This window comes from Brachyhypopomus gauderio, unplaced genomic scaffold (assembly GCF_052324685.1).
Source record: "Brachyhypopomus gauderio isolate BG-103 unplaced genomic scaffold, BGAUD_0.2 sc81, whole genome shotgun sequence".
In the NCBI taxonomy this organism is placed as follows: Eukaryota; Metazoa; Chordata; class Actinopteri; order Gymnotiformes; family Hypopomidae; genus Brachyhypopomus; species Brachyhypopomus gauderio.
The window spans coordinates 322731-335556 of NW_027506902.1; the positions used below are offsets into that span (position 1 = coordinate 322731).

Here is a 12826-nt window from a genome sequence, read left to right on the forward strand (position 1 = left end):
CGATTTTAACTCCAGTCACTTCATGTTATTGTTATTTTGTAATGTTACTCTTCTTTTGAGCTCCTGCATTTCTTTTTCATTTGTGGGATTACTTAATTTGAAAATGAACTGTACTGCTTTACTGTGTACTAGTCTCTATCTGTACCTTTCTTCTCTCTTCATGTCTGTGGTTTCACAACTCATAATGACAGGTTGAGTTTTAATAACAATGTAACGTTTTATTATTCTTTCGTTCATTTTTTTGTGTTTTAAACGTAATCAGGGTTAATTAAACTGGTTAATACCACCTGAGCAACCTGTTTCTTGTGGCTTTTTGAAACATGTGTCTTGTGTTTTGTTGTTTGTTTGTTTGTTTGTGTGTGTGCGCACGAGTGCGTCTGCTTCCGTGGAGTTCACAGCACCGCCACATTACACACCGACGCCGCTTCCCTCGGCTCTCACGTTCAGCGCGAGGTTTTCCTTGAAATGTGTCGTGTCTGTGCTCAGCTGCTCGGGGCCGTCCACCACATCCGCCCCGTGGACCCACACTGCACCCTGCACGAGCGGGGCAGGGGCGGAGCAGCTGGCGGCCAGGTGCACGCTGCCTTCACACTTAAGTGCATACAGAAGGGCAGGAAGTGGAGGAGAAACAGGAAGTGGAATAGAGGCAGACAGACCGGATGAAAGGAAAAAGGACGATACGAGGACAATGAATTATAGAAAAGAAAAAGGAATTGACCGAAGGAATTTGACACCTTCCCGTCGTTAACTTCTTTATAATGACCTATTATCTCCCCCTGGTGTTTGTATAGAGGGACTGCAGGCAGGGAGTCAGTATATTCAGTAGGTCACTAACTAGAAAAACAATGTTTATTTTACCATTTTGAAATGTATTCATGGAACATTAATTTTTGTATTATAAATTAGTAGATTATTATTATCATTGCTATATTGATTGTGCACTCAGAGCACATGCAACCATAACACGTGTTTGTAAGTGGATGTATCAGCTTCCTAAGTGCAGACACACATGTAATGTAATGCAGTCAACAAAGTGGCATCACTTCAACTCAAGCTTCCCTGCACAACCTGCTCACACCGACATGTCAGGTGCCACAGAGCCAGATTAATCAGTATAACCATTCACACTGGATTAATCCTGATTAAACCGACTGCTCCGGTTCTGTTGTGCATGATCTCCGCCAGTTTTTTTCTCACCATTTTCCCTCTCCCTCCTTTCGCCTCATTACTTGTCTGTCATCTCTCCCCCCCCCCCCCCCCCCCCTTCATTTGTCAGTCCTGTCACTGTCTGTCTTTTTAGGAGGTGGTAAAGCTGGTCAGATGCCCCAGTGTTCCCTGCGGTGGGGGGACGGATCCGTGACAGGTCAGTGACATGACACTGCTTTGCTGAAAGAGAGGGGCTGTTGTCATAGTGAGGGTCAGGTCAAAGGGCGAGACCCCAGCAAGGAGGTGGTGCTAATGTGGTATTTCATTGAGGTGTCACAATAGGCTGAATCACTCTCTACTATTTCACGGTAGTGAGAACTTTCTGGAACCTCTCACTTTTCTCCTCATTTCTCTCCTTTGTTGTTGTTTGAAATAAGCAAAACCCTTTGGAACTTGAACGAGGAGATGAAGAACCGGCACTAAATGCAACAGTGATGACTCAAAACCTTTCAAAATGCTGCTGGTTATAAACTACCAAGGTGAACTTCAGGAAGAAATTTTCTCTCACAGGGCTTCACAGTTTCTAGAAAACAACGCATACATGCAGAACAAAGTCCTGTGACACTCTCTCCACTATCACTCCCAGTTGTATGGGACTTTTTGACCTTCACCTTCAGATTGGTTTTCTCAGCATGTGGATGCTAATTTAAGAAAGAAATTGCTTCATTTCACTATCACTAAATGAGAGTTCTTGCGTCGTTTATTAAAATATTGAACATCCCTTGTGTACAATGTCATATGCAACCACCAGGTGGCGCCTACGATCAACCCTGATGGTGCGTGACAGTCTACAACAGATTATGTAACGGTTACTATGTAACTTTGAGAAAGTGCTTCATATGTTTACGCGGTGCATGTGCGTCTGTGTAAGAATATGTATGTTACAGTAAGTGTATGTGGGTTATATGCTATGTGCCATGCATTCTCTAAACACTTTTTTGTCAAAAATATACTTTAAAGTATTACAAGTTCTCATAAGGTAATTTCAGATATTGCACTTTCTTGTCATATTGCAGAATATCATGGGACTTCTCTTATATGACGGTATTTTATCGCTCAATAGCCGGTAGCATTGTACTATTTGTCAAGCACGGGGTTAAACAAGTACGCCAAGCCACGCCCCTACCATCCAGCTGGTGGCAACATGCATGATGACTTCACCGCTGCGCATGGTCATTGGCTCTCGGACGTGGACCATCTCGCCAATCGTAGGTCGACAAGATGACGTCAACAAAAAGGCCAGTTAAGCTTGCATAGAAGAGGCGGGGCAAAGCAATGCCGACGTCAGAGACAACTGAAGTACGCGCTGTGATTGGCTGTTGGATTCGAGGCGAGGGTCTGTTGCTGAGAGAAAAGAGAGCAAAACTAGAAAAAAATGAGAGCAAGGAGGAGAAAGAAAGTCGACTGATTTCGGTGTCTCTACTCTCAGAACTATATTAGTTTTAGAAACACGGGCAGGCTACACGGTTTGGGACGGGTTATTTTTCCCTTTCACTGCATTCCCTTTCGCACTCTGCACTTACAAAACTCACTGGTATTAAATTGATTAGCAGAAAAGTATCGTGCTAATGTAGAACTGTACACTTTAAAGACGGGTCTTTATCCCAGTACAAGGGACCCAGAGTTTGGTACTGTCTGGGCATGGTGTGCTGCGCTGTCGGCTGGGGTAAACATGCCCCGTTATTAAGGAGAGGAGGCTCGTGTAGTCTCATTGGCTAACGCTACTTCAGCCCCTCCCAAGTACCCGCCTACACTCTGTTCCTATGGTTCCCAGAGCTCTAATTGGATACTGTAAACTTCTTGAGAGAAGGCCGGCTGAAATTTCTATTTGCTTATACTGTATGTCAATAATGTCTACTTTGACAACTTGGCCCGCCCTCTAGTTTGTCCGTCGATGCCTATAGGCTACTGTATCTGTCTGCGAGCTCTGATTGGTCAGGCGAGCCAGCTGTTAGTGGTTCATTCACCATTTTGTGACTGTAGTGGAAAAGGGACGCGGATAGTTTTTTAATCCCTATCTGAGTTCCTGTGGGGGAGAAAGAGATGTTTAAGGCTGAACCACAAAGTTAAATCCCCGATAGACAAGATCCATGGACGGCCGTTGGATGCTACAAATACCCGCACAAGACACCTCGGCTGCAGTTTGCACCGTAAATCTTTCGGTTGCCACCTATTTCTGTATTTGGGTGAGTTGTGATGACTAAAAAAGCAAACTAACTCTCGATATGTCGTTTATTACCGGTTATCGGTCCTACCGAGCGAGCGTGTGAACGAAAGGGGAAGGAAAACACCTCACCAAATATCATGGAAGGGAAAAAAGAGCAGAGGAGGGGGGTGGGGATGCAGTTTAAACTTTGTTAAATGTTTAACGCCGGTATTACACGCAAGTTTTGGGGTTATCGGTTTGATGGACGTTTCTCTCCTTCACTGTCATACGTCCTGTGCAACTTGTGACATGCGTGTAGATACTGCACGTTGGCTGCCCGAGCTGGGAGCACTACGCGGTTTTACCCTCGACTCGGGTCGCCTACACTATTACTATGCATAAACGCAATGGCGCCAACCGCTAATGAATGATGCCTAACGCACTTACTTTACTGTCACCGTCACACTTCTCACCTCATACTCCGCCACGGTGCCTGACATCATTTGCAACTTTACTACGTGCACGCCGTGTCGAGTACAAATCCGCCGGGAACTGTTTTTGTGCAAACTAAATCAAGTTTTTTTTTTTTAATCGATTGGAGTAGCTGGTTTCACATATTTAAAGATTTTCCTAATTCTCTCACAAGGTCTTTCCACCGGAGACGCGACGGTCTGTACGTTGAACGGTCATGGATGTCCCCAGACACACAGCACTGACATTGTGAGGCTCGAGTACTACGACGGTTTCGTGCGCGATCTGACGGTTCAGTTGTTGATATAAAATGTCTTGCTGTTAATGTAGGTGGAATAATCCCTTTTCTATCAGTAGAAACAGCTAAACAGCAGATGACCTCAAAGGTCTTCTTAAAGTAGCATTTTTCAAATACTTTTAATAGAAAAGTATTACTCAGTAATATTCATGCATCTTACTGGGGCTGTCAGTATGCATTTCATGCATTTCCCCTTAAATTTCTCCTTTATCATTAAAAAATATATATTTCCCAGGTTGTCATGTAAATATGCTCTCTGAAATTCATGCATTCTGCAGTTATTAGTGCCTCCGTGATGATGGCTTGCTCTGCTTGCATTAAGAGGCAATGAGAAGTGCTTTTTTCATCAGGTGCAGTTTTTCACTCCGTGCTGCTTCACTAATGGAAGGGGGCCCCTGTCCTTTTAGCCCTGTGAACCTTCCTGGGTGGGTGAGATTAAAGAACCAATACGTGTCCATCTCTCCGACGGCCGCTGTTGAGTCATGGTGGTCGGGAGAGGCGTCGTGGAACGTGCAGGTGGCACTGCTGCTCAGCTACGTCACACTCGGTCCACACAGCCTCGGCGTCTGTCCACACTCCTCCATGGGTGACGCTTGCTTCAAGGAGGAAACAAAATTGCAGCGCGCTAAAAGCGCTCAGGAGGCTCCCCGGGAGGCTGTGCGGCTTCAGAGAGGGGGCGCAGAGATGCGCCCACAACATCAGACGTTCGGCCCCTGCCCGTGGCATACGCTTCTCCGCTCTGCCTGAATGTTTTTGCACCCTTGGCTTTTTTTGTCGTTGTTGTTGTACATACGTGAAAGCATCGGTACCCCGGTGGCCCGTTTTTAGTCTACCATCGGGGGGGGGGGGGGAGCGATGGGCATTGTGCAGAGGAGTGGAAGGGCAGAGTGTTGGCGAGGGGGTTTTGGGCCTTGGTGCGACGCTCCGTCACCGCTGCTGGTGCAGACCAGTGTCCTGCTGACTGCCCAAACGTGGGCTCGGCGACTGCAGTGTGTCTCGCTGCCCAGCACCGCTGCACGTCCGCTACACACACTCAGCCCAGCATCGGTTCGGATGTTGTGTAACACAGGGTGGAGTGTCTGTGATTTTTTTATGATCAAATGTCCCCGTGTTTTTAAGGTGTGTGTGTGTGTGTGTGTGTGTGTGAGATGGTGCAGTCAGGCAGTGCCAGAGCACTCGTTCTACGGCTCAGTGCTCTGGCACTGTAGATGGTTGGCACGGTGGTATCACAGTTCTGTGAACATCTTCATATGTCGGTTTGGACCATCCAAGTGTTTGTGAAACGTTTTAGTAAGAACAATCTTTAAACGCAGTGTGTGTGTGTGTGTGTGTGTGTGTGTGTGTGAGAGAGAGAGAGAGAGAGTGTGGGAGAGAGAGAGAGAGTGGGAGGGATGCATTACTGCTGCATGATGCGCTATCACTATCCTTCTCTGAGAGAGTTATGAAAAGTTTAGTGATATTAGGCCTGTTTGTCCCAATAAAAAGCCTCTCATGTCCAATACCAGCACACTAACATGTACTAACATGTTTATTAAACAGCATTTATAACTTTTTACCATTCTCCTTAATACATATTATTCATTGACTACTGAGAATTATTCAATAACTACAAACTAATAGAGCAGGGACTTAGATTGAGGAATGAGTTTTGATCCACTGGCAAGTTATTGGAGTTTAAAAAACTTGTTTTACTAATCTTCATCCTGAATAAACAGTATGTTGTTTTTAGATGTTTGTTTATTTTTGTTGATTTATTTGTTTGTTTTTTGTGGGGGGGAGGGGGGGCTAGTGAGCTTGGTTACTGAGAAGAGCTAGTTAGCTCTGTCCATAAGAACTTTACTTCTTGTTAGTTTTATTTTAAGTGCTTTTAATGTTGAACATAATGATCACAAAAGTAAGGTTTAGTTTACATTATAATGGGCTATGATCTCTCTCGCCTGCTGTGTGTGTGTGTGTGTGTGTGTGTGTGTGCGCGCACGCATATGTGTGTCTGGTCTTGTTATTGTGTGTGTGAGTGTGACCAACTGTCCCCAAAAATATATGAAAACATGAATATTTTAATATTAATGGGATAATCGACTGGGGTTCCCTTGAGGGAGGGAACTTACATATATGGTTGGGGTTTAGATTTAGGTGTGGGTACAGCATTACTATATCTATGGTCAATGAAAATACCTCACAAAGGTAGTAACAAGAGACGATGTACATGAGAGAGAGAAAGAAAGAGAGAGAGAGAGAGAAAGTGATGTGTGTGTGTGTGTGTGTGTGTGTGTGTGTGTGTGTGTGTGTGTGTGTATGCATGTGCACGCTGATACCATCATATGCTCATATGGCTGAGGTCAGGGATTTTTATATGTGTAGATTCTTCACAAGCGTAGAGTCGTCTGGCATTCCACACACGAAGCTCACAGCTTGTGCTGTCTGTCAGTTTGCTGATAAAACGTCGGTGCTGTTAGAGCCGTCATAGGAGGACACATCTGACCTTGCATCAGCTAGTGATTACAAAACAATCTTTGTGTCACTTTATAATAATAACTAGAACAATAAGCATCGTTACATATTCATAATAGAATGATAATAGAACTGGCTCTATACTGTATACTGTATGGTTTACCTGAACAATAAGAGTAATCAATGGCAGATGTCAAACTATATACTAAAAGCCATTCGAATTATTTTGTCCTATGCATTTACAAAATATTAGTGTCGTGTTTGAAAAAAATACTATGAATTGAAAGGTATCCTCTGTTTAAATATTGTATTTCTATTTCTATTTTGCTTTGGACACTCAAAAAATACTGGCTTCAGTTCGTCATTCTAACGATTATATGTCAGGCAAGTTCATGCAGCAATTAGCGTTCCAAATGATGACTGGGGTTGATAGGAGGCCTATTTGTGAATGTGTGTTTAATCTGCTTGTTTCTCTTATCGGTGGGGAGTGGGGCTATTCACTCACCTCCTAACTTGCACCCACAGCCACCTCGTTAGGCACCTCTCTCTGTTATCCACATTTTAGAGTTGCGTGATCCGGCTGTCGTCATGCACGGTTGGAGAGTCACCCTCTATCCTGTTTGTCACTGGTTAGATTTGGACGGCGAGACCACCACTGGCGATATCTGATTTTACTGGGCCATCCCCAGTGCAGCAGCCACACTGGTAACAGTGTTGTGTGTGTTGTGTGTGTGTGGTGTGTGTGTGTGTGTGTGTGTGTGTGTGTGTGTGTGTGTGTGTGTGTGTGTGTGTGTGTGTGTGTGTGTGTGTGTGTGTGTGTGTGTGTGTGTGTGAGTGTGTGTGTGTGTGATGTGCTGTGAAGCTCTCAGGCCGCAGTGGCCGGAGTCTTTACACACATCTGTAAACAAGTCCAGCAGCCGGCCTGTGCGAGGAACTGAACACTGATACAGGACTGGAGAACAACTAACTGAACACTGATACAGGACTGGAGAACAACTAACTGAACACTGATACAGGACTGGAGAACAACTAACTGCACACTGATACAGGACTGGAGAACAGCTAACTGAACACTGATACAGGACTGGAGAACAACTAACTGCACACTGATACAGGACTGGAGAACAACTAACTGAACACTAATACAGGACTGGAGAACAACTAACTGAACACTGATACAGGACTGGAGAACAACTAACTGAACACTGATACAGGACTGGAGAACAGCTAACTGAACACTGATACAGGACTGGAGAACAACTAACTGCACACTGATACAGGACTGGAGAACAGCTAACTGAACACTGATACAGGACTGGAGAACAACTAACTGCACACTGATACAGGACTGGAGAACAGCTAACTGAACACTGATACAGGACTGGAGAACAACTAACTGCACACTGATACAGGACTGGAGAACAGCTAACTGAACACTGATACAGGACTGGAGAACAACTAACTGAACACTGATACAGGGCTGGAGAACAACTAATTGAACACTAATACAGGGCTGAAGAACAGCTAATTGAACACTGATACAGGACTGGAGAACAACTAACTGAACACTGATACAGGACTGGAGAACAGCTAACTGAACACTGATACAGGACTGGAGAACAACTAACTGAACACTGATACAGGACTGGGGAACAACTAATTGAACACTAATACAGGGCTGAAGAACAGCTAATTGAACACTGATACAGGACTGGAGAACAACTAACTGAACACTGATACAGGACTGGAGAACAACTAACTGCACACTGATACAGGGCTGGAGAACAACTAATTGAACACTAATACAGGACTGGAGAACAGCTAACTGAACACTGATACAGGACTGGAGAACAACTAACTGAACACTAATACAGGGCACAAGAACAGCTAACTGAACACTGATACAGGACTGGAGAACAGCTAACTGAACACTGATACAGGACTGGAGAACAACTAACTGCACACTGATACAGGACTGGAGAACAGCTAACTGAACACTAATACAGGGCACAAGAACAGCTAACTGAACACTGATACAGGACTGGAGAACAACTAACTGAACACTGATACAGGACTGGAGAACAGCTAACTGAACACTGATACAGGACTGGAGAACAACTAACTGCACACTGATACAGGACTGGAGAACAACTAACTGAACACTGATACAGGGCTGGAGAACAACTAACTGAACACTGATACAGGGCTGGAAAACAACTAACTGAACACTGATACAGGGCTGGAGAACAACTAACTGAACACTGATACAGGGCTGGAGAACAGCTAACTCAACACTGATACAGGGCTGGAGAACAACTAACTGCACACTGATACAGGACTGGAGAACAGCTAACTGAACACTGATACAGGACTGGAGAACAGCTAACTGAACACTGATACAGGGCTGGAGAACAACTAACTGCACACTGATACAGGACTGGAGAACAGCTAACTGAACACTGATACAGGGCTGGAGAACAACTAACTGCACACTGATACAGGACTGGATAACAGCTAACTGAACACTGATACAGGGCTGGAGAGTAGATAACTGATCAATGATGAAGGGCTGGAGAACAGATAACTGGAGAACAGATCACTGATTACTGCTGGTGTACAGCTAATGAACGACTGGTAAAGGGCAGAATAAATAAATGTTTAAGTTGGAGGCACATTACAGTGTGAGCTGCCTAATTGTTTGCAATGTTACAGAGAATATAGTCAAGCTGTACTACTGTATGTTATCATTATGAATGTTTATATATTACAATGATTGCAGAATAGATTGTAATAGCATTAAATTCTTTAGGATCTTTATTATTTTCCATATAATTATTTTGATGTAGAATATGTTGCCTTTTACTAGAATATTACAGAATGCTTTTTTGATGTTGATGGCAGAGTGTCAGACTTGAGAGGATTAATACAAGCTTCATAAATGAAATGAGACGATATCCTCAGACATTTAGAAAAATCTTTTCAGAGCCCTGAAACATGTTTTCAATAAGTATTAATATGACAGTTGATACTGTTGACTGCAGTGAACCTTTTGTGTTCATTACGTGACTATTTGTTACGTTTAGAGAGCTTACTTAGGATACATAACATGCCACTAATGTTTGTATTGCTTTTTAACTATTAGCCCGTTTCTAATTTTGTGATTTCTAACTATAACTACATTTTCAGAAAAAAATTTTTTTATACTATTTAAACTTATTAGTATAGAAAATATTTAAATTATTTCTGCAGAAGTAATAAAAGGCTCTTGTGATAACTACTGTTAAAGTACTGTTGTATCTGTTGTACTGTATTGTTCTTGAACTTCTCATTTTGGACTTTTCAGTATTATGTGTGTTCCAGTAGATCCTCAGTACAGTTTCAGTATTATACAGTGTGTTCCAGTAGATCAGTTTCAGTATTATCCTGTGTGTTCCAGGGGAGCCTCGGTATAGTTTCAGTATTATCAGTGTGTTCCTGTGGAGCCTCAGTATAGTTTCAGTATTATCTGTGTGTTCCTGTGGAGCCTCAGTATAGTTTCAGTATTTTCCTGTGTGTTCTTTGGAATTCCTCGTTAGGCCTTTATTTTATGTTGGTCATATTCTGCATTTCACCTCTGCTACTAGAACAGAGGTATGTGGGAACTTAACCCATGTGGACCAGCTGACCACAAATTACATGTGTTCATGCTTCCAGTATTCCATATTACCAGAGACAGGCTGTAGCATCGCACTGCTACAGTGAGAGCTGAGACAGGAAACATAACCCAGCGAGTTATACCACATCTGTTTAAAACAGAGAATCCATTAATTACTATTGTTTACTATTCCTCTGATGGACGTGCAAATTTTGTGATGTTGACTTGTGTATGTGTAGTAAAGAGCAAGTTAGCTCTGTGGAGATTAACTGCTGGGACAAAGCAGTCTAATTTTAACTTTAACCACACATACACAGAAACTATGAGGTACTAAACAGAGCTGAGGTGATGTGTAAATAAGGTGCACTTTTTCTTATAATTTTTTTATTGTTTAAAGACTCAAATCCCAAACTGTGATCCTGTATTATAGAAATGTGCACTAGGTATTATGTGATATTCTAATCTGCAAGTGTGCAAGAAGAAAATACAGATAAACAGTGATGAATCTGTTAGAACGAGAGTGGTGTCTGTCTCCAAATGACTACATAGGGATAACCAGATTCTCATCTCACAAGCATCTTGGACAGGAAATGTTGTGGGTGTATCTGTATGTGCATATGCGTGTGTTTCTGGGTTGGTATTCTAGTAAATGTGAGGACTTTCCAAGCTTCCCATTTTTCACAATTTTTGGGAGGCTGTTTGCCAGCTATGTTTTTGCCGATAAGGGTGTGTGTGTGTGTGTGTGTGTGTGTGTGTGTGTGTGTGTGTGTGTGTGTGTGTGAGAGCGAGAGAGAGTGAGAGAAACAGAGGAAGAATATAAGTGAGAATTTCCATTTGTGCAATACATGCAATGTTGAATTATGAACATACATGTTTTTGTCTGTCTGTAATTTATGACACAAAATTGACATTTGTATTCATAAAGTCAACTTGATAAAAGACTAGGAAAAACAGGAACTTTGAGTGTCATTTTTAATAAACCCCAGTTCAATGTACACTCCTACAAAGCAATTCGTTATTTAGGGTTGGAGAACAGCTAGTCACTAGTTAGTGATCTAAAAAGAATGATCAGATGTGTCTTCTGACCAATATTAACACCCACATGTATGGCTGAATGTGTATTCTCTGAAATCTTCATATTTTCATACTGATCTGGCTAGGAGTTGTGTATATTGTAATATAAATTATCTAAACTATATCTGCCCTTGAGCCTTGTTGTTGCATTCCTTTGTTTTCGCAGTTCATGACCTTCCTAACGAGGTGTTAACCTCAGAGAGGTCTTGCAGATTCTCTAGAGATTTGCAGTGTCAAAGAATGTTCTCAGATGGACCAGAATTCCCTGAAAAGTCCAGCAGGCCAATAAGCCAACAAAACAAAAGCTGAACATATAACAACATAATTGAATGTTAATTTACTTAATGGAATGTCATAACATTTACTATAGTGTATTGACTTGACTGCTTTAATGCCTTCAAATGTTCTGACATGCAATGAAAAGTGATGATACGTAATTAATAGGAAACATGTGAAATTGATAATGTTATTACTGGTCAGACAGAGTAACAGTAATCAGAGCTGATTTGAACCTCATTATTTGTCAATAATTGTGACAGTAAACAGTGATTTTTGTGTATGGATCATTTGGGTAAAGACAGGAATCCATTTGCATGTGGTGGTGTTGTACTCATTTGCATGTGGACTGTGGTCTGCATTATTTGTCAGTGTTATCATTAAAATAATGTGTCCCGTACCCCAAGGTCATAGCAGTCTTTTTGTGTTGTTTGTTGCATTTTATTTAAAAATAGGATGCTAATTGTTTGTTGATTGTTAGGGTATTTCAGCACAGTAACCTGCTAACTAAAGCCCTATCCGGACGGGATTAGTTTTTCAGGGGGACGTCTGTGAAAAATATTTCACCCTTGTACTCAGTGATAAAACTCTTGCATCCGGACAGCAATTGAAAAAACAGGAGGACCCGTGAGTTTTTGGCTTTCTCGGTCACATGACATCGCCTTGTCACGTGATAGCATGTTTAATAATGTCACACTGCCAACTCTGATGATTCCTTTTTAACTTTTAACTTTACTACTGTTCAGTTCAGCATTTAAGATCTCCGTTTAAGTTAAGCTATTTTGTTAAACCAATACAGAAAACACATTATAAAAAATCGCTAATTAATGTAAATAGCTAAATAAATCCGTTAAATAAAATAAAATAAATCCATTAAAAAATCCAGTAAATCCATTTTCGCTCGCCGCTGTCTTTACGTGGATCTCCGTGAAAACGCGCGCCCAACGTGTAACTACGGTGCGTGGCAGTGGACATATAGCTGTTTTATTAAACGCGAGGTGATGTCTGCATGTATAAACTCAGACATGTGCATCCGGACGGGACTAAAATTACCAGACGACCACGGAGTACAGCGAAAAACAGTAGGTAATTCCGCCTGTAATTTTCTCTGAGGACGTCTGAGAAAAACACGGACATGCTCGTTCCGGACGGGATTAAAATCACAGAGGACCCCCCGTAAAAGAGAAAATTACCCCAGGACCCCCTGAGAAACTAATCCCGTCCGGATAGGGCTTTTGATGACATTTTCCTAAGAGGTTGGGTATCCACT

The 12826-nt window shown here is 42.4% G+C and overlaps 1 protein-coding gene across 5 annotated transcripts in view; it reads left to right on the plus strand.

Annotated features, from left to right (window-relative positions):
- Positions 1 to 3184: 3184 nt before the first annotated feature.
- Positions 3185 to 12826, plus strand: part of cicb (capicua transcriptional repressor b) — a 39569-nt gene continuing 29927 nt past the window's right edge. For all 5 annotated transcript variants that reach the window (XM_076991121.1, XM_076991123.1, XM_076991122.1 and 2 more), the window contains exon 1: positions 3185 to 3392. The gene's annotated coding sequence lies outside the window, so the exon portion shown is untranslated. The remainder of the gene's footprint in view (positions 3393 to 12826) is intronic.